The sequence below is a fragment of the Leopardus geoffroyi genome, chromosome B1 (genome assembly GCF_018350155.1).
Source record: "Leopardus geoffroyi isolate Oge1 chromosome B1, O.geoffroyi_Oge1_pat1.0, whole genome shotgun sequence".
Taxonomy (NCBI): Eukaryota; Metazoa; Chordata; class Mammalia; order Carnivora; family Felidae; genus Leopardus; species Leopardus geoffroyi.
Window position 1 is genome coordinate 37504610 of NC_059327.1, and position 25524 is coordinate 37530133.

Sequence of the window (25524 nt, forward strand, 5' to 3'; positions counted from 1 at the left end):
AGGTCCAGAGTCTGTCTCTTTAGCCCTGTTAACTGCTCCACTTCCAACTCATAGAAATGTTTGTCTGATTTTTAAGCTCAGCTATGTCTTTTTGTTTCTCTTTTTAAATATATTTTACCAGTATTAAAAGATAAACTGAGACATATTAAAAATTTTAAGGCTGTATTTAAGCAAGAATCAACTCAAATCAAGCAGCAACAAACCACAAATGGTTGAAGCATTCCACTCCCAGAAGCTAGAGGAGACTTTTATAAAGAAGTCGTGAAAGCAAAACAAGAAAATTATTTGATTGGCTTAAGCAGTTGCATTATTTGGAAAAGACTATTTGGTTATTTGTGACTGATTGTCCTTAGGTTTTGATTTCTTAAGCTTGAGGAATTTACAGGCTTAGGCTTGGATCGCTTACTTAGGGGGCTGCTAAAGTGTTAGGGCTGCCTCAGCCTAAAGGCTTTGTTTAATTTAACACCAATAATTACCATATCTTTTGATTAGAGGGGCGATTACAGCATGAATTCCTTGCGTCACCTTGCTTGAAGTTTTTTTTAATCATGTTTATAAAATATTAAACATATTTTATATTTTTAAAATATACATTTTAAAAATATTTTTTAATGTTTATTTTTGAGAGACAGAGACAGAACACAAACAAGGGAGGGGCAGAGAGAGAGGGAGACACAGAATCCAAGCCAGGCTCCTGTTTCTGAGTTGTCAACACAGAACCCCACACAGGGCTTGAACCCATGAACCCTGAGATCATGACCTGAACCTAAGTCATACACTTAACTGACTGAACAACCTAGGCACCCCTACATATATATCTGTATGCTTTACTAGGGTTCATGCCTTATACATCTTGATGTTAGTCCAGAACCTGATACAGTGCCTGCTGTATTATAGAACTAAAAAAAAAAAGCTGTTTAGATGAATGAAATAAACATTTTAATTTCTAAACTGATCTCAGTATCATTTTTTAATTTTTTTGATGTTTAGTTTTTTTAATTTTTAAATTTTTTAATGTTTATTTAGTTTTGAGAGAGAAATAAAGACAGAGCATGAGCAGGGAAGGGGCAGAGAGAAAGAGGGAGACAGAATCTGAAGCAGGCTCCAGACTCTGAGCTGTCAGCACAGAACCAGACACAGGGCTCAAACTCATGAACTGTGAGATCATGACCAGAGCTGAAGTTGGACTGACGATTAACCAACCGAGCTACCCAGGGACTCCAATGTTTATTTATTTTTGAGAGAGAGAGAGAGCATGAGCAGGAGAGAGGCAGAGACAGCGGGAAACGTAGAATCTGAAGCAGGCTCCAGGCTCCTAGCTGTCAGCAAAGAGCCCAATGTGGGACTAGAACCCATAAACTGAGATCATGACTTGAGTCAGTCGGTCTCTTAACCAACTGAGCCACCCAGGCACCCCTCAGTATCATTTTTTAATGTTTTATTTAGTTTAATTTAGGCTCTATGTTTCTATTTTTGTTCTTTCTTATTAGACTTATTGGTCATGAATTTTTGTGTTTTTTTAAGCAAGGTGGGTTTTTTTTTTGTTTTTTTTTGTTTTGTTTTGTTTTGTTTAATGTTAGAGAGAGCATGAGTGGGGAAGAGGCAGAGGAAGAGAGAGAGAATTTTAGGCAGGCTCCACACCCAGCATGGAGCCCAATGCCGGGCTCAATCCCATGTCCCTGGGATCATGACCCGAGCTGAAATCAAGTCAGATTCTCAATCAACTGAACCACCCAGGAGCCCTTAAGCAAGTTTCTTTTAAATAGTTTTAAATCTATAGAAAATTTGCTAGAGAAATATATAGAATTCTAGCTTTTCCACTTAAAATTTCTATTTACTACATTATCTCCACCTTCATCCTTCTCTCCCTTCTCTATCTATATGTATATATGTATACACTCACACACATACACAGAATTGATGCCCCATCACCCCTAAATACTAGAGGGTGTAACTTCTAAAAACAAGAACACTCTCTTACATCACCATCTATAAGCCTTCCAATTAGAAAATCAATAATGTAACAACATAAGCATCCAATCTATAGACTCCATTCAAATTTTCCTAGTTGTTTCAATAGTTTTTTGTTTTTGTTTTTTTTTTTCCCTTTCTGGCTTAGGATACTATGCAGAAACTACTACCTTATCTGGTTGTCATGTGTCTTAATCCATCCGGACTGCCATAACAAAACACCATAGACTGGATAGCTTATAAACAAACAGACATTTATTTCTCAGAGTTCTGGAAACTGGAAGTCTAAGATCAGGATGCCCGCATGGTTGGGTGAGAGCCTTCCTATGATGACAGTTTTCTTGTTATATGTTAAGGTAGGGGAGAAAAATATATTTTCTCTTTCTGAGTTCATGGCTGAGACCTCCCTATAATAAAAGACAGAGGAGTAAAATCAATTTTAATTACATATGTACATTTGTACACAAAAACATGAGACTCAAAAGGCAGGGATAGGGGTAGGAAAGGAATAGGGGAAGGCAATTCATGGGAAGGTGAGAGGACAAAATATTCCACAAATATTGTCCTGCCCTGTAGATAAGTCTCTCAGATGAAAAAGTTTTCTCTGGTAATAGTTCTCTACCTGGTATAGGCCCACTTTGTGATCTAAATTTCCTTTATAAATGAAGATTTTCATTTCTTCTTTCTTCTTTTGTGTCTTCAGTTGCTCAAAATAATAAACTCAAGATAATTCTTATGCCAAAAAAAGCCTATGTTGGAGTAGCATATTCTGCTACCCTTCATCCAATGTTGGAGTAGCATATTCTGCTACCCTTCATCCAATGTTGGAGTAGCATATTCTGCTACCCTTCATCCACGTGGTGGAAAGGCAAAGGAACTTTCTCTGGCCTTTTTTATAAGAACATTAACCTCATGACCTAGTGATTTTCTGAAGACCCCGCTTCCTAGTAACATCATACTGGGGCTAAAGTTTCAACATATAAATTTGGGGGGGGGGGGCACAAACATTCAGACCATAGTGTCACATTGCATCAATTTCCTTCAGTCTGAACCTGTTCCTCAGTCCTGCTGTCTTGATCCTTCTCAGGCATTTGCTTCTGTGATATGTCCCTTAATCTGGGTCCATTCAACATTATCCCTAGCCAGACAGAGACTATGCAAGCTTGCTAGGGGATCCCACAAAATTTCTGCTGCTCCTTTCTTAGCTCATTAATCATGAAGGACAAAATGTTGGTCCAGACCATTGCTGGTTATGTTACCCTTGATTATCTGGTCAAACTGGTGTCTTCCAGATTTCTTTACAATAAAAACCATTATTTTTTTAGTGTTTGATTAGCATTTTGTAAGGAAATGTCCAATATTATACCAATATCCTATTTCTCACCAAACTTTCTCCATTTATGAGGAACAGAATGTGATACCCCAAAATATTCTCTTTGGCATAAAGATTATCTTGAGGTGGTTAATTTTAAGAAACAGCAGGCATAGGCAGAGCTCTGAAAACTGAGTGGAAGTTACCCTTTTGTAAGGAACATTTACATTTGTAAAGGAAACCTCTGTCTTTTTTTAAGTTTTTTGTTATTTATTTTAAGACAGAGAAAGAGAGAAGGGCAGAAAGAGAGAGGGAGACAATACTAAGCAGGCTTGACACAGCATGGAGCCAAACACAGGCCTCGAGTTCACAAACTGCAAGATCATGACTTGAGTGTAAATCAAGAGTCAGATGTTTAACTGTCTGAGCCACCCAGATGCTCCTTAAAGTTTTTGTTTAAAATCCACTTAGTTAATATACAGTATAATATTAGTTTCAGGTGTACAATTTAGTGATTCAACACTTTCATACAACACCTGGTACTCATCACAAGTTCCCTCCTTAATACCAATCACCCATTTAACCCATCCCACCTCCCAGCCCCCACCACCCTTGTGGTTTGCCTCTCTTCTTGGTTTGCCTCTCCCCCCTCACCCATGATCAAAATCTCCATTTGTAAGGGTGTATCCCTCTTTGTACCAGGAAGAGAAAGAAGGCTCTAAATCACAAGATAATCTTATTAATGAAGAAGGCACTTACTTAAATCTATATAACAGCTTTACCCCTGTTTACTTTCCTTGATAACCTCCCATAATGGCATTCCTCCCTCCTATCCCCACCATCTTTTCATCTTTAGCTGAAGATGGTATTTAAGGTATTGTCTTGGGCCATTTGCAGGTGTTACTCAGTTTTCTTCATATCTTCCATTTGCACAGGGGTTTACATATTATTAAACATGTTTGTTTTTCTATTGTTAATCTGTCTCTTATTGTAGAGGAGTCTCAGCTAAAAAAGTAAAAAGGTAGAGAGGAAATTAATTTTCCTCCTCTGCACATCAACTTCAGCATCCATAGATTACTCCTGCCTATATCAACTACCACTATGAAGGTTGACAAAGAACTATTCTCTATTTCCATTGATGAGATTCAGAGCAGGCCACCCAAAATATGCTACTTGGCATATTGATCATTTTGAATCAAACTCACTTAAGAAGGAACTGGTACAATGAATGACACTTTGATCCTCCCCTGTCCCCTTAAAAGCAAGAGGTAAATCTCCTATATGAAAAGTACTCTCCCTATACCAGAAGATAGAGATACATTTATCACAAGAGATAGAGAATTTAGGGCTGAAAAGCTATATAAACTAACCTTGTTATTTCTTCACCAATTTACTACAGAAGCCCAAATTTCTTTGTCTTGTCAATTCCTTGTGAATTTATTCTTCTTTTGTCTAAAAGCTGCCTGTTTGGTCACCTCTTGGAGTCTCATATTTCTATAAGATTCTAGATTTGTGACATTAAAGTTTGTTTTTCTCCTCTTAATCTGTCTTCCATCAATTAAGTTATTAGACTAGTCAAAGAACCTAGAAGGAAACAAAGGAAACGTCTTCCTTCTCTACAGTTTTGGTGCCCAATATGCAGTCCTCCACTGGCTGGACGCTGCCCATCTCAGGGCTGCTGCAGCTGAGAATTTAGGGCCTCTGACAAGAGGTGGCATAAGGTAGAAATTCTTACCACAAAAGCCTCTTGGATCTCTGCCTGCAAAGTCTGGTGGAAGCAAGAATGATGAAAGTCCTTTTCTTTTTCTAAATTTAGATTAGCAGGAGAAAATACTCATGTGAATTAGTTCCTTACATATAGTGACTCTGATAAAGATTTGTTTTAAATATGTTTGATTGTTACTGATCTCATTCCACCCAGAGACGGTCATTGTTTTCTTTTGCCTCTGTCTTCTATATAGTTTTTCATAAAGAGGAAGCTGTAGAGTTAGAGGGAAAAACAACAACAACAACAACAACAACAAACCTCTCTAAAGGCCTGATATATAAGAGAAGCCATTTTAGATTTCTTTCTAAGTCAGTATGACTGTACATAAACTTTGTTTAAACCAAAAGCCTGATTTATGGCCCACCAAATATATATTGTACATCAGTTTTGTAAATAAGTAGCCTAAAGGAAAACCATTCTGTCCTAAAATTATCAGTCAATGCTTCCACCGCCTGCATTCCTCAATGTTAAAACTCGTGATTCCTGCCTATATGCTAATCTATAGTCCTTTAAACTTTTACAAGATGTGAAAAAAAAAAAGTGTATAGCCCTGTAAAAACTATTCATTCTCTGGAGTACTTTTTTCCCCATGAAGAGTATGTTTTCTGGGCAGTTTACCTAACTTGGGCTTGAATAAAACTTTTTTTACTTTTAGAGATTCTAAAAGGTTTATTTATTTTGTGTCAACAGAGTAGAACCCAAGCTTACTTCCTATCTGCCTGCTGGTGAGCCAGCCTCACACCTTGGTGAGTTCACCATTCTCACCAGACCAGTGTCTTTTTAGTCAAGCTTTGCTGTGGGTCCCCTATGTAAAAAACCAGGAATGGTTTTTGTTTCACCTTATTCTGTGTCTTGAGTGCTTAGCTTTGTGACCAGGGAGAATATTCTCTCTGGTCACTGTCATCCAGAAGGTGCACATACTGATATGGATCTGGTGGCCATTTGAAGAGACTGAGGTTCTGAGATACAAAGTCACAAACAGAATTCTCTTTGTCCAGCTATGTTAATTCTCAAAGGAGTTTGTCATAAGGGATCCCCGTCCTTAGGGGTCTTTGTCATCTCAACCGTTGTTATCTTGCTACTGCTGGAAAAGTCCCAGTCCAGCAGCACACCATCCCCCCTGCCAATGTCAGACAGGAGGAGCCTCATGTTCCTGTGAAAGACCAGAGACACTGTTTTAGTATATTATACTTCTGCCTATGACAATAACGGTCTTTGTTTTCTTAGGATAAATCTGGTAGTAAATTTCTGGGTCATAGATGTTTCACTCCACCCACTTTAGGAATGCCTCTCACATTGTGGTAAAGATTTATTCTAACCCTTAGAAGTCACGTCCAACTCTTCCCATAAAAAAGATACAAAGGAATATAATGGCTAGCCTTAGGGACTCCTTTAATAAGATGAAAAAAAAAAGAAATTGAACTTAGAAAAAAAATTAAAATCTACATCCAATGTAAATTCCCCCTTTCACCCTCTCATACAACTCTTTATTCCCATCTCCCTGTCTCTGACCCTCCAGAAGATTTTTTGAATCTCTGGGCCCCTGGTCTGAATCCCACTTCTCAAAACCCAGCCCCATATCCTCCTCAACAAATTTCCTTAGCTCCCCAAATTTCTCCAACTTCCCCAGAAAATCCCTTACACACCTACTTGTTTTATCATCTCTTTCCCTATGAGATTTACAGAAAACACTATGGCCTGACTTCCAGGTCTAGGGTATACAGACTTTTTATATAAATGCTATATGTCAGGAAAGAATGTAGCAGAAATACCTGGGAGAGGTGGTGATGAGGTTTTACTGTGCCTTGCAGCTCCTCCTCCTTTCCACATCTCTGTAATCAGGTTCTGCCTTCCTATGGGCCTTCCTATGCAATGTCCATTGTGAGTGTATCCTGGATCCCCACAGCAAAGAATTCATGTCCCTTGTACAACAACAGATCTTTTAAATTATAAAGCCTGCTTCTACTTGCAGAAGATCCTACCAAATTTGGAGAGAAATTAGAAAGATTAGTGGTCATTCACAACACCATTCAGAGAGACTGTTAAGGAGTGTTTTTCCCTCCCATCATTGTACTGTAGTTAAACAAGCCAGATGGCCCCCTGGAAACTACCCCCATGCCCCCCCCCATCCCCACCCAGGAAAACAGATGGTCAGAAAGTCTCCCAGGTCCTCCTAAAACTGACCAGGAAATAGCTCAGCTGGAGGATGATATTGAAAGTTTGATAGGAGCAATGTTAGAGGCTTTCCACCCTAAAATGAATTGGTCTAAGGTTGAATTGTGAACTCAGAAAGGAAAGCATCTGAAGGTCTTTGTTGAATGTTTTATGCATAATTTTCAAAGGCATACTACACTAAACCCAGAAGTTCCAGAGCACAGGAATTGTTGTTGTTGTTGTTGTTTTGGGAAAGTAATCTTTTAATTTCCACCTCAGTAGGAGGTTTTCTCCCTGATATAATGAGGAAAATACAAAATAATGTAGTTGACTGGGCCAGCAAGCTAGCCTATGAGATAGAAACAACTACTCAATTATTTGAGAATAGCTTGCAGGAATACAGGGGGGAAAGAGTAAAAAGCAACAATCGTTGTTCTGAAACTTAAATCTTTAGTTAGATAAAAGTATAACTCTAAAAGCTACTCAAAAATAAAATAAAAGCAACTAAAAGTGCACTCAGAGCCCTTCCTATTTTCCTCTAGACAATTGCAGACATTATGAAAGAAAAAAAAGGGGGGAAGGGAGGGCATTGGAAGAATAATTGTTCTGCAATTAAGAGAAAGGAACATTTAAAAACTAATCCACCTAGGCCCCAACACCCCCCAGAGGGTCAGTTTTTTCCCCCTCCTCTGAGGCAATTCACCATTGACTGATTGAGGTCAGCTGATCCTCAGTCACATCTCAGAGTTCACCATTAAATTTTTTTCAAAGGATAAAAAACTGGATTTTAAAATTAACATTGGTGGGACTTTACCACATGTTGAGAGGATTTATCTCTGTCACCTCTGATTTTATTGAGGCTGTCAGAGTCTCAGGGCAACCTATTTCACAACACCATGCCTTTCTAGTTTTCAACTCCTCACTAGCAAAACTTTTTGGTAAAGACTTGTTTCTTTATTTTTTTATTTAAATTTTTTTTTAAGATTTATTCAGCTTTGAGAGACAGTGCAAGTGGGGGAAAAGCAGAGAGAGAGGCAGACAGAGAATCCAAAGCAAACCCCAGGCTCTGAGCTGTCAGCACAGAGCCCATCATGGGGCTCGAACTCATGAACCATGAGATCATGACCTGAGCGGAAGACAAACCTTAACCGACTGAACCACCCAGGTGCCCCTGGTAGAAATTTTTTATGCAAATTAAATGCCACTATAAAATGTAATGCAAAATGCATTTTTATTTCTCCACCTTCAGATAAACCCCCAAATTTCCTACTTTCCTTGATAGCTAGCCCTCTTGATCAACTATAGACCCCAACAGTTAAAACCAGAAATAGGTAAGATCTCTTACTTGACTCATGTTCTAACTGAACACTATTGTGTTTATTTCTTATAACACTTTTTTGAAGCATCGATGAAGGTCATTTGCAATGACTGGGACATCCCACCTCCCAGACAAGAAAATCCCTGATAGCAGTGGAATGCTTAGAAGACCACACCCCACACATCCCCTTCCCTGCCCTTGATCAGAGAGCAGGCAGAGGGTGCGTGATCATGGATGGGGGTTGGTATGATCTCTGCCTGCTCTCTTGTATATACTCCCTTAACCTCTCCTCATAAAACTCCAGGTGTTCATCATGTGGGCTGAGAGGTGGGTTGTTAAGGTTGAGCCTGCCACCTCCCCTGGCTGCCAGCACCCAAAATAAATTTCTCCCTTACTCTTTCTGAATGCTCATTCTTGAGTAATTGGCTTCTTTTACAATGAGTTTATCCAAGTTTGTTTGGCAACAGTGTTGTGAACACAGCCAGGGGCTATACTCTCAATTTGTCCCGCCCATTTGGGATTCTCAGGGAAAGAGCAGTTGGCCTCAGCAGTGCACCAGGGCTTACCTGTCCATTTCCTGGGTTAGCAGCTGTGATAAATTTGTCAGTGATATCCTTACTAGAAATTCATCTTAATGGAGGGAGGTGGGTGGGGGATAGGGAAGATGGGTGATCATAACAAGGAGGGCACCTGTTATGATGAGCACTGGGTGCTATATATAAGTGATTAATCACTGAATTCTATGCCTGAAACCAATATGGCACTCTATGTTAACTACCTAGAATTTAAATAAAAATTTGAAAAAAAAAATTTTAAATATGTTATTAAAAAAAGAAAAAATTGTCTTGATTTAAAATCCTCTGAAAAGAATAGTCTTTAAAAGATGCCCCAGTTAGGGGCACCTGGGTGGCTCAGTAGGTTGAGTGTCCAACTTCAGCTCAGGTCATAATCTCCTGGTTTGTGAGTTCAAGCCCCACATCAGGTTTACTGCTGTCAGTGCAGAGCCTACTTCAGATTCTCTGTCCCTTTCTGTCTGCCTCACCCACTTATGCTCTCTCAAAATGAAATAAAACATTAAAAAGAAAAAAAGAAAGAAACCTTCAGGCTAATAAATAAATAAATAAATAAAATGATGTCCCAGTTAGACTTTAACACTCCACTCACATCAATGGATAGGTCATTCAAACAGGAGATCAATAAGGAAACAGTGGCTTTTAATGACATACTGGACCAGGTGGATGTAACATATATTCAGAACATTCCATCCTAAAATAGTGAAATAAGCATTTTTTCCAAGAGTACATGGGACATTCTCCAGAACATAGAACATATTAGGCTACAAAACAAGTCTCAACAAATTCAAAAAATTGAAGTTATGCCTTACATCTTTTCCAATCACAACACTATGAAACTAAAAACTGACCACAAGAAAAAATTTGGAAAGACCACAAATACATGGAGGATAAATAACATGCTACTAAACAATAAATGGGTCGACCAGGAAATCAAACAGGAAATTAAAAAAACAATGCATGGAGACAAAACACAACAGTCCAAATTTGGGGATGCAGCAAAAGCTGTTCTAAGAGGGAAGTTTATAGAAATTCAGACATACTTCAAGATGCAAAAAATATCTCAAAATCTCAAATAAACAACTTGACCTTACACCTAAAAGAGCTAAAAAAGAAGAAGAAGAAGAAAAACCAAAACCCAAAACTAGTAGAAGGAAGAAAATAATAAAGATTAGAGCAGATAAACAAACTAGAAACTAAAAAAAAAAAAAGAAAAAGAAAAAAAAAAGAACAGATCAATGAAACCAAAAGCTAGTTCTCTCACAAGGTCAACAAATTGATAAACTGTTAGTAAGACTCATAAAAAAGAGAGAGAGAGAGAGAGCAACAACTCAAACAAAATCAGAACTGAAAGAGGAAAAATACAACCAATTCCACAGAAATACAAAGGATCATGTGAGAATATTATGAAAAACTATATACCAACAAGTTGGACAACCCACAAGAAATGGACAAATTCCAAGAAACATATAACCTACCAAAAGTGAAGCAGAAAGGAATAGAAAATTTGCACAGACTGATTACCAGCAAAGAAAGTAAATCCATAATTACAAAGAAAAAAATCCTAACAAAAGTCTAGGACCAGATGGCTTCACAGGCGAATTCTACCAAACATTTAAAAAAGAGTTAATAACTATTCTTCTCAAACTACTCAAAAAAAAAAAAAAAAAACAAAACAAAAAACAGAAGAGGAAGAAAAGCTTTCAAATTCATTCTATGAGGCAAGCATTACCATGATATCAAAACCAGATAAACTCACTACAAAAAAAAGCTACAGGCCAATATCTCTAAAGGACATAGACACGAAAATCCTCAACAAAATATTGGCAAACTGAATCCAACAATACATGGAAAAAATCATTCACCACAATCAAGTGGATTTATTCCTGAAAGATGCAAGGGTTTTTCAATATTCAAAAATCAATCAATGTGATACATCACATCAATAAAATAAAGGATAAAGATCATATGATCATTTCAATGGATGCAGAAAAACAATTTAACAAAGTATAACATCTATTCATTATAAAACATAGGTTTAGCAACATTTTTCTAGATGTGTCTCCTGAGGTAAGAGAAGCAAAAGCAAAAATAAACTGTTAGGATTGTATCAAAATAAAAAGCTTCTGCACACCAAGTGGAACAATCAACAAAACTAAAAGCAACCTCTGGAATAGGAGAAGATATTTGTAAATGATATATCTGATAAGGGGTTAGTATCAAAAGTATATAGAGAACATATATAACTCAACACCAAAAAACTCAAATAATCCAATTAAAAAATAGATAGAAGACATGAACAGACATTTCTCCAAAGAAGATATCCAGATGGCCAATACACATGAAAATATGCTCAACATCACTAATCCTAAGAGAAATGCAAATAAAAACCATAATGAAATATCACCTCACACGTGTCAGAAAGGCTAAAGTAAAAAACACAAGATACAACAAGTATTATCAAGGATGTGGAGAAAAAGGAACAACATGCACTGTTGGTGGGAATGCAAAGTGGCACAGCCCTCTGGAAGACAGTATAGAGGTTCCTTAAAAAGTTAAAAATAAAGTTACCGCATAATCCAGTAATTTCACTACTGGGTATTTACCCAAAGAGCACAAAAACACTAATTCAAAAAGATATACACACCCCTATATTTATGATGACAGGATTTACAATAGTCAGCTTATGGATTTAACACAAATATCCATTAATAGATGAATGGATAAAGAAGATGTGTTTTATACACACACACACACATACACGCACACACACACACGCACACGCACACACACATATATACACACACATATACACACACACACACACACACATATATACACAATGGAATATTATTCAGCCATAAAAAAGAATGAAATCTTGCCATTGGCCACAACATGGATGGATCTGGAGGGTATAATGCCAAGTGAAATAGTCAGAGAAAGACAAATACCATAGGATTTCACTCCTATGTAGAATTTAAGAAACAAATAGAAGAAATAAACAAAGAGACAAAAAAAAAAAAACCTCCACAAAAACCCAAACTCTTAAAAATAGAAAACAAACTGATGGTTATCAGAGGGAAGGTGGCTAGGGAGATTGATGAAATAAGTGAAAGGGATTAAGAGTTCACTGATCATAATGAGCACTGAGTAATAAATAATTATTTAACATTGTACACCTGAAAATAATATAACACTATGTTAACTATACTGCAATTAAAATTTGTAGAAACAATTTTTCCAAAAAAAATTTTAAATGACCCAATTAGTCTTTGGGCCACACATACAAGTGAAGTTGGATTGTTACTGAGTGCAGAGCCTGCATTCATTACTTGGGAAAAAAATATATAAACATTTCCATCAAGTAACCCAATAACCTCTCTTGAGAGATGCATAGTGAGGAAACTGAATGTATAATAAACTTTCTTTTGCCCCAGGGTGTTCTTGGCTTTACTTCCTCACCCTCTAGTACTCCTCCAATCCGACAGGTAAAGAATGAAGACAAATTTGACTCAGAAACCAAATCTATTGGTTTGTGCAAGACCTAAGAGCCATAAACTCTTTTGTAATTGCTCACCTCCCAATACTCCCTAATCCAGCTGCTATTCTTACTTCAGTTTTTGCTTATGTAGCCTGGTTTACAGTAATTTACCTCGGCTCAGCTTTCTTTTGAATCCTATTGCATCCCGACTTACAATTTTTCTTTGCATTTACATTTAGAGTGAGACAGTTAACATGGACTTTCATATCTCAGGCATATTGTGAGTTCTTTAATAGCTTCTCAGGCTCCTAAAGCTCACTTGGATTCTGCAGCCTTTACCAATGGCTCTACTCTTGTTTGTTATGTTGATAACCTTTCACCCTGTAACCAAACTAAGCAGGGCACTCTTACAGACTCCCTTATTCTCCTAAAGGTACTAGCTGAAGGAAACCATAAAGCCTCCTACCTTAAACTTCAATGGGTACAAACAACTGTTACCTACTTAGAACATAAAATATCTCAGGGCATTCAAAAGTTCACCCCAAAATGTCTTGAGTCACCTTTGTCAATCCCTCTCCTCAAAATGAGTAAACAATTACATACAGTTCTAGGGGTAGCTAGCTACTGCTGCCTATGGATTCCTATTTTTGCTATTCCTGCTAAACCTCTATGTGCTCCTTCCAGATATCCCAGAGCCCATTTCCTGGCCTTCAGAGGCATTAACCCTCTTTGAAGCCTTACAATTAACATCACATACACCTTAGCTCTCAGTTTATCCAATTCAGCACCTTTTAACATAATTCCAAGAAAATAATGGGATTGTTGAAGTATTCTAGGACTGAATTTTGACACTCAGATAAATCCTATGGCACATATCTCATGTCATTAGACTCTGTGGGTATGCCCCCATGCCTTGCATGTGGTAGCCAGAGCTGTCACCTTGAATGACAAAGCCAGTACTCTCACATCAGTCTCCCACATTCACCTGTGTGTTCCTCATGCTTTGTCTGCTCTCTTACAGGTTCATGGTAACAGGTTCTGGTAACAGACAACCTATAAACAGGTCCTTTTGATTAACCATTCCAGCATCTTGCATTGCGGTAACACTTTAAACCCAGCCACTTTACTACCCCTCCTTGATGATGAAGAGCCTCATCCCATTCCACATTATTGCCTTGCAACTACAGTAATGGTTTCACACACAAGAGGACTTCTTAGACATCCTTCTAAATAATCCAGACTTAATACTATTTTGTGATGGCTCCTGTAAATGAAGTTTCTGGGAAAACATAATAACCAGTTATGCCATACTTTTACCACACAAAACACAAGACATACTCTTTGCCCACTGTAAAATCAGCCCAAGCTGCTGAACACATTGCCCTTACCAGAGATCGTACGCTAACAAAATGGAAAACTGCCAGTGACTGCAGATATGGTTTTGGAGTCTGCCATGCTGTTGGCACAATTTGGAAATTCCATGAATTCTTAACCTCTATGGTGCTCCTCTTGCTAATGGGTCTATAATTGCTGCTCTGTTACAAGCTATTCATCTCCCTTCTAAAGTTGCCATTGTTCATTGTTCAGTCCATATTAAGGAGGCTGATATTCTCTCTTTAGGAAACAATAGCTGCTAAATATGTAGCTCCAAATGGACCTCCTCTCCCCCACCCTTTTTCCACCCAATTTTTAAGCCTGCTTTTATCCTTGGCTGATAGTCTTAACTACCAGGCAAATGCCCCACGGCCTAAAAAAGATAAATGAATACTACTGGTGCAAAATAATAATCAGATGGATTATACTTTGGGCCAAATAGACTTCCTGTAGCCCCCTCTCTTTTGCCTTTTTTGCTTGTACTTATCTCTCATTAAATGGGACATATATGTACATGAGGATAGCTAAGGAACTAAAAGACAATTGGTTCTACCCTGACATCCACACAATTTCTGAACAAAGTATTTCCCAGTACACCAATTGTAAATACACCAAGTTTCTGAAAGAAATCAGTATACCCCAGCAAGTCTGTCTAGGCCCATACTTCCCTTTGCTGTACTTCAAATGGATTTTATTAATTTGTCTCCAGCTTTTTGCTATTCTCACTGTTTGGTTATTGTCTTCATGTTTAGTGGATGGACTGAATGTAGTTTCATTTACATTTAGAGATAGACAGTTAACATGGACTCACATATCGCAGGAATATTATAAGTCTCTGATGCTGTAATTGTAGTAAAGAAATTAATACCATGACAGTTGCAAATAAATTAATAACATATTATTTAGGTTTTGTCATTCCTTTATGGATTAAGTCAGACCATGGAACTCGTTTTATAGTAGAGACAAACCATTTGCTTGCAAAGACCTTGGAGTACTCCTTAAAATTTCATATCCTATATAATTCTCTATCATCAGGGCAAGTGAAACATAAAAATTTAGGAATAAAAATGACTTTGGTAAAGATCTGTCAAGAAATTGGGGTTAATTGGCCAGAAGCATTGCTCTTGGCCCTTATAAAGATCCAGAATATTTCAAATAGGAGCCATTAATTGACCACTTTTGAAATAGTGTTTGGACATTCAATGCCTCATGGCATCTCTAAATTTTTCATTCCTGGATTAAGTGAACTTTGTGGGAACTTAAGTAACCAACTTGAGGCTATGACTAGCTACATATAAAAAGTAACTGGTATACTAGGCATATCACCAACAAGTGAAAAAGCCATGGCCTCCACTGACTGACAAGCCTTGCCATCCCTTTGAACCAGGAGACCAGGTGTACATCAAGGCCTTTAGAACAAAACATACTCTGTCACCTCTCTGGGAAAAACTTTATGAGGTATGATAACCACATACGATGCCACTGAAATTTAAAAAAAATCCTCCTGAATTCATGCAAGCCATGACAAAATAGATCGAGGTTATCACTCCCATAATAACTGGAAGATAATCCCTAAGAGGGATTTCCAGAGTCAACTCCCAGGTTTATGAAGCAGAAAGCAACACAAAGTGGACAACTTTTCCCAAGATCTTGGATCAAGAAACTTTGCTTTTATCTGTTTCCCTTCCTTTGTAAGACATTCTACCACACACACATACACACATACACATACAGAGAGAGCTTATTAATGGATATGGATACTTTTTTCCTTATTAATTATTTGTTAGAAGACTGACTGGAGATTAATTGTTTCAATTTATCCTACTCGCCTTCTGAGTTTACATAGTAACTCTTTCAATCTGTGTCTTGCTCTTATTAAGCCTTACTTTAACAAGTCAGGTACAGATGAAACACACCCTTATGCCATTTTACCAAATCCTGGCCATTTCAATCAATCCAACTATTGGTTATGTCAACATCTAGATAGTGCAAAAAACCTGAACAAAAATTTCCTGCCAACGTGAATACCTGGTGGACTAAGTATAGAAGATGGATGAATGATAGGGTAAGGTATCCACAACTAGAAAAACATCACTCTGTTTCTTCTTCTGGTAACTTATTTGGGCTCAGAAAACCTTTATAGAAGTTCAAGGACTTCCCTTTTCCTAGAGAAAGGCAATAAGTGGAATTATTTCCCTTTGTATTGAAAACACACATGACACTGGACCTTTCCTGGGTAACATGCTAGGACAATATTGCAATAAAAGCCTGTGGTTTGATTTCATAGATATCTCCAAACCTGTCATGGAGATTAGAATTGACTGTAGCACTACCTTCTATAGCACAGATGTTTGCCAAATGACAAAATGTTTTGGATGGTTCACAGACTACCTTTGTATGACTTGGGTATCTCAGCTGCTCCTCTGATTAGATTGCCAAATACCCCAAACTATATATGGGTGAAGCAAAAATCTGGACTAACTTGAAAACCAAGTATTATAGTTGCCAAAAATAGACTGCAGGTCTCTCATATCAGACATTTTGCAATGTGTTCTACAAACTGATAGAAGTACATGTAAAGTGGAGATGTATTAATGCTAACATTACTTATTGCAAAGGTCTTGGAATGTCTCAGATCTGGAAGATTACTGATTCCACTCTGACCTTATCTTTGAATCACACTGTTTTTTTGTTTGTTTGTTTGTTTTTTATGTTAAATGGCAATAGGGTATATAAAGTGTTCAATCTAAATGGCCAGAATGATGTGGACTCAGATACCTGGCTCCTTCTGTCACCAGATCTTCCACCTTAAGTGCCAGTCAAATTATAAATTTGGGCTCCTTTGTTCATAAAGTCATGCCATATAATCATATGGGATGAGAAACTGTAGAAAATCTGCCACTCCAAATTCTTTTCAATGTTGAGGACCTTATTTCCAAGCCTTGGGGCTTATTAATTCCCAAGAATTAAGACACAGGAAAAGGCAATCTTAAATCTTTTTATGGTACTAGAAAAAGAGTTCAACACCACTATGCAAACTTTTGAGCTACTCCAGCCACAAGGTAACAACTAAGCCTCTGTTGTCCTCTAAAATCATGCCCTAGATACACTCACTACCCAGCAAGGGATAGTAAAAAAATACTGTTTTTATGTAAATAAAACACAACAAGTAGTGTCTAACTTACATCTATTAAAAAAGATTAATACTTTCCATTAGATAAATGAATCGCAGCCATTTTACTGAGAGTGACCTATTCCCAACACTGGGAGCTGGTTTAATGGGTTGTGGGGAAATGTGCTTCATTTTTTTTTTCCTCTTTGCTAATTCTTCTTCCAATCTATGTTCTTTTCTCCCTTTACAGATTTTTTACCTGCTGTAAACTGATTCTGCTCTCCATAGCCATCACCTCAACTGTTGATATGTGAAACATCCAGAGAAGTTTTAGAGAAGGGAACTGATGGGGTTTAGTGAAGTCCACTCTAAAATATGCCACTTTGGCATTTTGGTCATTTTGAACTAAAGTTACTTAAGAAGAAGCTAGTGCAAGAAGGACACTCTGACCCTATGTTATCCCCCTGAAAGCTGGTGTCTTCCCTGTACCAGAAAGTAGAGAGACATCTTTATCACCAGAGGTAGAGAATTTAGGACCAAAACAAACCTTGTTATGTCTTCACCAATTACTCCAGACTCAAACCTCTTTGTTTTATCAACTCCCTACAAATGTATTGTTTCTTTGCCTAAAAGATATAAAAGCTGTTGACTGGTCACTTCTTTGAGTCTTATATTTTTATGAGATCCTGTACATAGGAAATGACTATTTTTTTTTCTTTTCTTAATTGGCCTTTTATCAATTTAATTATTAGACTAGCCAAAGAACCTAGAAGGAAAGAAAGGAAATGTTTTCCTCCCTTATACCATAATCACTTCTATGTTTATTAAATGACAGTCTAATGTAAGAAATAGACCTTACTTCTCCATTTAATTAGTTAGTTAGTTAGAGTTAGTTTCTTAGTTATTACAGACTCATGATTTTTTCATTTTATTCATTGGTTAATAATATGATATTCAGCATTTATCTTGATACTCAAATTGTCATTTTAGCTAGTAAGAGTTCTGTATCCATTGTCTTTTTGGCATGTCCCCATCATTCATTGAGCACTTACTAGCTTTTTTATATAGTAAGATGGTTCAGCCTCATCTTGGAATTTTCTTACTACAGTCTTAGAATCAGCCATATTTCTAGGGAGTCCTGGTTCCCCTTAGTGGAGGATGATGTTTAGAAACCAAGATCTGGAATCTTACTCTTCCCATCATTTTGTGTGCCTCTTTCACCCCACCTCACTGTCCTGCTTCTTCAGACACCAGACAATCCCTTCATGCTACACCTCCTTCCACTCACCATACCATTTCCTAGGACACCAACATTCCATTCCAGGAAGGAAAAGGAAGACAAGAAAGATGGGAATAGTGGGAAGACAAGAAGGGGAGAAAGAGCTGATCTTTATTGTTGTTGTTTTATTTTCTTCTCTGCTTCTGTTTAAAAGATATAAGAGAACGCTTTGGCTCCAAGTTTCCACAAAAAGTATAAAGTAGATGATAATCTCAAGACCCCATTTTTGTGAGAAGCTGATCTGTCTAAACAAGGATGCTCACCCAGCAGCAGCTCTGGGCCTCCCATCGATGCTGGTGGCAGCAAACTCCCTCCGTTCCAAATCTCTCACTTGCCTGAAGTTCTCTAAGTTCCAACAGTTGGAAGGATAAGTAATGCCACTGATTGAAATTCTTTCCATTTCACTGGGAAACAAGTAGAATGATCTCTGTATGCATGGGAAGGAACAGAACCAAAAATATCACAGGCTTGTGCAGAGCTGTTGCTCAGTGGCATTCAGGATAGAAAGGATGAAAGAAGGCCTCAGGAGACTGATTGCAGCTGGCAGAAGCTCTGCTGGAGACCCACTCACAACTATTTTCTATTTGGCCACCCAGGACACTCTTGTTCTTAAAAACTGGCTTCAGGAAAGCTTTCCACTATAGCCAGTCAGTAGACAAAGAGCCAAAATCTATTGGTTCAGTTATAAGATATTGAGTTTGGGGCCTTTCCCAGTTAGTCTCTGGTCATGTGTTCAATTTCTACACCCTTATGGACTGGCATGATGAGGCTGCTGGGTTCCCTGTTGGGTCTCATAATAGTTAAACCCCAAGCCAGCTGAGGTTCTAGAAATCCTCCCACACACTCCAGGGAAATGACTCCAGGGGCAGGGTTTCAGCAAATGTAGAGGGCATCCTAGTTCTAGCAAGAACTAATTATGAAACTTTGCAAAGCACTTTCTGTTTTCAGTTTCTTCATTTGAAAAACAGATAAAAACACTCAAGAATTTTGTGACTCTCACAAGACATATTAGATGTGAATATATTTTCAACAATTATGAGGTACTATTATTAAGGATCTAGTTAATTTAAACCTAATTGAAATGGATTTACATAGTGCTTTCCAAACAAGAGTGAACTTTCAACCTGTTACTAAATTTATCCTAGTCGAGAACTGCCTGGTGCTTCAGAGAGTGGTCTGAGAATTAAGGGAAATTAGAATCCTACTTTGGCTAGAAATAGCCAATGCTCTCGGTTTGTTTTATTAGCCTTGGCTGTGACTATCCCACTACCATGAGTGGTTTTCCAGCATATATCCTTTCTCCCTTTCTCCATTCAACTTTCTGCTCTATGTTACATTATTACAGTGGCCTTCCTTGATCATCCTGTATAAAATGCCTCCACCCTTGACTCAGTATTTTTCTTCCACCACCCCTGCTTAAATTTCCTTTTATACTATGCCTCACCACCTGACAAACAATATGCCTATTTGTTTATTTGATTATCATGTGTTTCCCCCAACTAAAATGTGAGCTCCCTACAAGTTAGGACACTTTCCAGTTTTATTCACCATTGCCTCCCTAGCACTCAGAACAGGTCTGGCACATGATAGATACTTAATAAATACCTCCTTAATAATTATTTGAGTTCTAATTTTTATAACAGGGCTTTAGTTTTCAAAGAACTTTCATACATGTTAATAATAACACCATGGGATAGGTATGGTAGCTATTTACATCCTCATTTTAAAGATCAAGACACAGAGAAGGTCAGTCACTGGCCCAATATCACACAGCTACTTAATAAGAAGATACAGATCTCCAAATCTCTTTTACATGACATAATTTACTAGGTTATATATGAAAATTTCCAGAAGAATTATTTACATATTAAAATACCCAAATCTCAGAATCATTTGGTGAATAAAATAGACAGGGCTTCTGTCATCAGAGAAGTTGTAGCCTAGATTGTTGACTACTAATGAATAGACTTTACAGTTAAAAAAGAAATCTACTAGCAAAATAAGTTTTATATTCTTAAATGTTCTTGATAATAGAGACCACAATAGAAAGTAAAGGACCACCATAAGAGATACTAAAAAAAACAAAGAAAAAACTATCTGTACAAGAATCAGTATATAAGAAATCATCTTAAGAATATGGGCCCCAGGATGCCTGGGTGGTTCAGTTAGTTAAGTGTTTAACTCTTGATCTCTGTTCAGGTTATGATCTCATGGTTTGTGAAATCGAGTCCCATGTTGAGCTCGTGCTGACATCTCAGAACCCACTTAGGATCCTCTCTCTCCCTCTTTCTCTGCCCCTCCCTCACACACACTCTCTCTAAAAATAAATAAATAACCTAAAAAAAAAAAGAATATAGGCCCCAAATACACATGAGCTTGGAGGAGGACCCCCAGGTCTCAAACACCTTAGATGCAGCCTTGTGGGACACTGAGCAGAAGATTCATTTCCAGCATGCTGAGACAGCTGACACATGGAAACTGTGGAAAAATAAATATATGTTTTAAGCTTGAAAAAAAAAAAAGAAAAGAAAGGGAGGAAATAAGGAAGAGAAAAGAGAAAAGAAAAGAAAAAAAAAAAAGACAAAAAAGAATATAGACCCCAAAATGGAAGACGAAGGAAGAGTCATTATTTTCAGGCTCCAGAATGGCTTGGTGGCTCCTGTGAATTCCTAAACCAATGGAATAGTACCTGCAATGAGTTTTTACTAAACACTTTCAAATTCCAGCCAAGATTCAGTTGAGCCAGGTCTGGAAAAGAGATCCACATGATTAAGTTTAATGTAAAATATAGTACTGCCACTCTGCGCATTCCCTTGCCCAATGATTGTGAAGGTCATAATGTGAAACACAAGCCTTCTCCAAACTGACCTTTCCCTCCTAGAGCATTGAAGGGAAGCTGAATTGGAATGAGAGTTTTTGAAATGACTTGAACTACTGTATTTTATGCTGGATTTGTTCTCCTAACAAATATTAACTGTTGTTGATTCTTGGTTTAAAATGGCATCTGGCTAGCCATCCCTCCAACTTCTCTGCTTTATGAATTAAAATACCCAAGAAGATAGAAAAATACAAAAAATAAAAATGCTGGATAATTTTGAGAAATTTCCACAAATGGTAAAGCTATTTGAACCACTGAAAACCAAAAATGGAGATAAAATTTACTGTTTTAGCATCATTAAGACTTTGAGACTGCTTATACAAAAATAAGAAATAAGACTACCTCATCTTCCATCCCTCCATTACACTTGCCCTAGGTCAGAAAGACAAAGTTTCCACCAACCAGAAGACTGGCCAGCTAAATTTGATTTAGCTAGTATATTCTCCTACCCTGCCTCCATAGTAGTATCTCTCTTCCTATAGCCATATGAAGTCTGTAGTTCTAAGAATGCAATTAGGAAAGTGAGGGAAATGAAGGATGTCTGGTTAGTTGCATCTTGGGAAGAATGCATGTATCACCCTTTAATTTTGAGTATAATTCATGGTTATAAATACATGTAAAAGTCAACTAATATGTTATTTATTTATACTCTACATTTTGGATATATCTCTAGAGTTCATTTATTCTATTTTTACATTTTCCTTTACAAGTGAACCTATAATGATATGGCTTAAACCCAATAAGCATCTCATTAAAGTTAAAATAATGATTTTTGACATTTCTAATTATTTTCATTCCTGTATTAAGTCTTTAAGTCCTTTACTTCTTATTACTGCCATCAACACTTATTTTTTCCATTTTATACTCCATTTATGAACTGAAGGATGAACTAAAATATTCAAATAGTTCAAACACTGTTATAAATACAAAAATTATAATAAAGCTAAAATATAACTTGTTGGCTAGGAGGCACGAGCAGTGAGCAATAGTTCAAACATTCGTGTGTCAGTGTATATACAAAATTCTGAATATGATGCATAAAAGGCAAAACTAAATAATTGAGAAGATGTTTATATGCTATACTAACCATTTTTTTAAACAAGGAAATGATAACTACAAAAATCTTTACAGATATGTCTGCAAGAGAGAGCGATGGGGTTAGGAGAAATACGCAGATAGATACAATGTTACCAGTAATTCTAGATCTTATTTTGGATAGTAGGCTCATACATGTTTGTTTTCTAACTATACTTCATAATGTACATCTATGTTATATATATATATATATATATATATATATATATATATGACACATATAGATCATATATATAATTTGATTTAGTGGTCATACAAATTAGCCCTTCTCTGTAGAATTATGAATCCCAAACCTGTTGGGAGTCATCAGTTATTGTAACATAAGCTAGTGTATCCTGACTGGCATGGGGTGTGTGTGTGTGTATGTGTACCAACCATTACATCAATACATTTGAGTACTTGGAGGAATTAGAAAATAATGTACAAAAACATGTTATAAAAATTTTTATCTTATGAAAGATAAGGACCATCTGCAGTTCCCACAATTAAATCAATAAAATGAATGAACAAGATGGAAAAAGCCCTAGAAGCGGTGCAATCTGAGAACAGTAGATTTTGAATATATTCCATCTGTTCAAATTATCAGAAATCCAGGAAGTCACATAGAAAAATATCCCACTTTAGGCCAAAGCAGCCACAGTAGAGTATTTGTTAGGTTTTAGGAACTGGGTTAGAGGCTCTAAGCCTCTACCTGCCACCTCCCTGCAACACTCAGGAGACACAACTGTACTAGGGTATGGAAATGTGGAATCAGGAAGAACCACACACCCTGCCCGTTCACCAAAGATAGGTCTGTGGGGTTTCCTCACTCATAGATGAGTACATATGAAACAAAAATATATGGAATTTGTTAAAAATTTAATACATATTTATTGTGTATCTTGTATTAAGGGGTGAAAATATCCTCCTGAAATAATAGGAACTTCTAAAAGAAGAAACTTTTAGAAAACTATTTATTACTGTCAATAATATGTGATGGCACAAGAACAGACACTCAGATCAATGGAACAGAATAGAGCACCCAGAAATGGACCCACAAACATACAGCCAACTAATCTTTGACAAAGCAGGAAAGAATATTCAATGGAATAAAGACAGTCTCTTCAGCAAGTGGTGCTGGGAAAACTGGACAGCGACATGCAGAAGAAGGAACCTGGACCACCTTCTTACACCATACACAAAAATAAACTCAAAGTGGATGAAAGACCTCAATGTAACACAGGAAGCCATCACAATCCTTGAAGAGAAAGCAGGCAAAAACCTCTTTGATCTTGGCCGCAGCAACTTCTTACTCAACACGTCTCCAGAGGCAAGGGAAACAAAAGCAAAAATGAACTACTGGGACCTCATCAAAATAAAAAGCTTCTGCACAGCGAAGGAAACACTCAGCAAAACTAAAAGGCAACCGACGGAATGGGAGAAGATATTTGCAAATGACATGTCAGATGAAGGGTTAGTATCCAAAATCTACAAAGAACTTATCAAACTCAACACCTGAAAAACAAAGAAATCCAGTGAAGAAATGGGCAAAAGACATGAATAGACACTTCTCCAAAGAAGAAGACATCCAGATGGTCAACCGACACATGAAAAAAATGCTCAACATCACTCATCATCAGGGAAATACAAATCAAAGCCACCATGATATACTACCTTACACCTGTCACAATGGCTAACGCTAACAACTCAGGCAACAACAGATGTTGGTGAGGATGCAGAGAAAGAGGATCTCTGTTGCATTGTTGGTGGGAATGCAAGCTAGTGCAGCCACTCTGGAAAACAGTATGGAGGTTCCTCAAAAAACTGAAAATAGAACTACCCTATGACCCAGCAATTGCACTACTAAGCATTTATCCAAGGGATACAGGTGTGCTGTTTCAAAGGGACACATGCACCCCCATGTTTATAGCAGCACCATCAACAATATCCAAAGTATGGAAAGAGCCCTAATGTCCATCGATGGATGAATGGATAAAGAAAAGGTGGTATATGTATATATACAATGGAGAATTACTCAGCAGTCAAAAAGAATAAAATCTTGCCGCTTGCAACTACATGGATGGAACTGGAGGGTATTATGCTAAGTGAAATTAGTCAGTCAGAGAAAGACAAAAATCATATGACATCACTCATATGAGGACTTTAAGAGACAAAACAGATGAACATAAGGGAAGGGAAACAAAAATAATATAAAAACAGGGAGGGCGACAAAACAGAAAAGACTCATAAATATGGAGAACAAACTGAGGGTTATGGGAGGGGTTGTGGGAGGGCGGATAGGCTAAATGGGTAAGGGTCACTAAGGAGTCTACTGCTGAAATCATTGTTGTACTATATGCTAACTAATTTGGATGTAAATTTTTAAAAATAAAGAATAAAATTAAAAAAATAATATGTGAGAAGCTATAGCTTCTATTAAATGGGAGAAAAAATACTAAAGGACAGGATGAACACAAGAGGATTAGATAAATAGGGACATATATGAAACAAAGATTTTCCCTCAAATTAGAAATTCAAAAGAATAATTTTAATACCCTTTGAAGGGAATAAAGAATAAAATGACACTACAGAAAACTGAATGATTCATACTGATGAAAAAATTGAGAAATCTTTCTATAATGGAAAGGAGAGGTCAACAAGATAAAACTCTGAAGGAGACAATAGAGAACTAAAGAAATAAGTTCCACCTCAAAAATATGCATGATCTTTAGGGAAAAATCAAGACACAAAGAACAAAAGCCAGGGTGAAAAACTTACCTGGATAAACCTTTCCCAAATTGGAAATATCTGATTACATGCATATCTGAATGAGTATGCAGACAAAAAGTGCCATATTTCAAACAAAAATCACAAAAAGACATCTCTATATCTATTCTTGATTAGGCTTTCAAATTATAAAGAGATAACTCTTCTCCAGGAATTCAGGAAAATTAAAAAGGGCAGCTACTTTTATAAAGGAATGAAAGTTTAACAGCCACGAATAATGGAGTAGTACTCATCAAGTTATTGGTGTGAAAAGGCTTCTGCCTAGTCAGGTTGGACCTCATGGGTATGAGCAACAAAAATAAATGTGCACTGTACTAGAGTTTAGAAAGCATTTTGCATATTGCTTTCCTTGAAAAAAATTGAAAAAAATTTAAAAGATACTCTGTAAACTGGGAACTAATGAAAATCAAATATTCAAGAATATTCTAAATGAAATATTCAAGA

At 37.1% G+C, this 25524-nt stretch overlaps 1 long non-coding RNA gene across 1 annotated transcript; it reads right to left on the reverse strand.

Moving 5' to 3' along the window:
* Positions 1 to 3935: 3935 nt before the first annotated feature.
* LOC123582762 lies at positions 3936 to 18748 on the reverse strand. Its single transcript, XR_006704538.1, has 3 exons — positions 18605 to 18748; positions 6824 to 7029; positions 3936 to 6204 (listed from the first exon to the last, which is right to left on the reverse strand). It is a non-coding gene; the product is annotated as an uncharacterized LOC123582762 (long non-coding RNA).
* Positions 18749 to 25524: the final 6776 nt, after the last annotated feature.